Below are 1,381 nucleotides of genomic sequence, written 5' to 3' on the forward strand. Positions count from 1 at the left end.
AGACTCTTGTTAGTTCCCATTAATTTTAATACGAGTGGTGGTTTATTAGAAAATAAAAGCCAAAATTGAGTGCTGTTCTGTAGTTAGCATGAGCAAGTGACTTTGCAATGTTGTCAGCTACAATGCAGTCAAAGGAAAATAGTTTTAAGCTTATCCTAGACTTGTGCTAGATTTCTGCCACCTCTGCTCCCTAGGATTGGTTCTTGACATATATTGCAACAGTCCTTAATTGCACCAGGGCAGTGTGCGACTTACCTGGATGAAAAATCTGGTCCAATATCTCTATCCATTTTATTTGGATGAGTCTATTTGTAGGGGGGGTGTTGTTCCATACATTACCACACTTGGAAAAAATTACGCTGTTTTTAGGTTTTAGCTCCACAAAACTGAGTGATGCCTCTATTTACTTATAAAAGCACCCTTTGCTAAGGAGATTATGGCATTTATGGTAAAATCAAAGCTGCAGTTAAGATCCAGTAGATATGGAGAGTCTGAAGGCAAAAAAAGTGGATGCTATATTTTCAGAGGCAGGTTAGTTACATTGTGGGATTTATTTTAACCTCTGTTTATAAAAGTGCATTAAATTAGCCTCAGGGGATACCTTGCTAATAGACTTTGAAGAAGCGCAAGTCCTTTTGATTGGATATATGAATGAGAAGCTAGTAATTCTACACAGCAACTTCAAGGAAGCTTTCATGCATAAAAGGCAGCATAAAAGAAAGTGTGGAGCTGCAGGAGGCTTTGGGAGAAGTTTAGTGTACAGGAGCTGTACAGGAAAGCAGGTGCTGAAGTCAAGTTGGGAACAGTTGGGCAGGCCTCGAAGGTGTGAAGGTTGGTAGGTTTGAACTTTACCCTATTGGATCTCCTTCATGGAATTAGCCTGTACATATGACAGTGCAAACTAATGGGATTGGCATGAATGTTGTATGTGTCTTGTTGCTTGAAACAAATGAGTTCTTGAACTTGTGTAATTACATTAGAATAAACCAAGTTAAATGAGGGCCTTTATCTCCCACTTGTCAAAGCTGTTAGGAAATCCATTCTTACCCTGGTTGCAAATGTGACATACAAAGCACAAAGGTACCCCTCCAGATCCCTTTGCCCGTTTTCAGTTTCCTGGGCATGCCTTAATTCTAGACGTCTCTTGGTGTTATGTCAGAATAAGCTTTATGGTGTGCTGCACTTCTGTGTCTCTTGGGCATTGTAGACTACAAATCTTTCCACTTGTTTTCAAAGATAAAGCAATGACTGTGTTTGTACATCCCAGAAACTACATGCAGCTTCATCTGTCTTACAGGGGCTAGGGAAACAGATTATCCTGCAGGGGAAGAGGGCTCACAAGAAGCAGATTCCAGTCAAGTGGACAAGTCCTCTTTGTGTG

At 40.4% G+C, this 1,381-nt stretch overlaps 1 protein-coding gene across 2 annotated transcripts in view; it reads left to right on the forward strand.

The window, feature by feature from the left end:
- SPAG9 (sperm associated antigen 9) overlaps nucleotides 1-1,381 on the forward strand; it is a 139,530-nt gene that overhangs the window by 111,963 nt on the left and 26,186 nt on the right. The gene's annotated exons all lie outside the window — the stretch shown is intronic.

This window comes from Gavialis gangeticus, unplaced genomic scaffold (assembly GCF_001723915.1).
Source record: "Gavialis gangeticus isolate Ggan-Ray unplaced genomic scaffold, GavGan_comp1, whole genome shotgun sequence".
NCBI lineage: Eukaryota > Metazoa > Chordata > Crocodylia > Gavialidae > Gavialis > Gavialis gangeticus.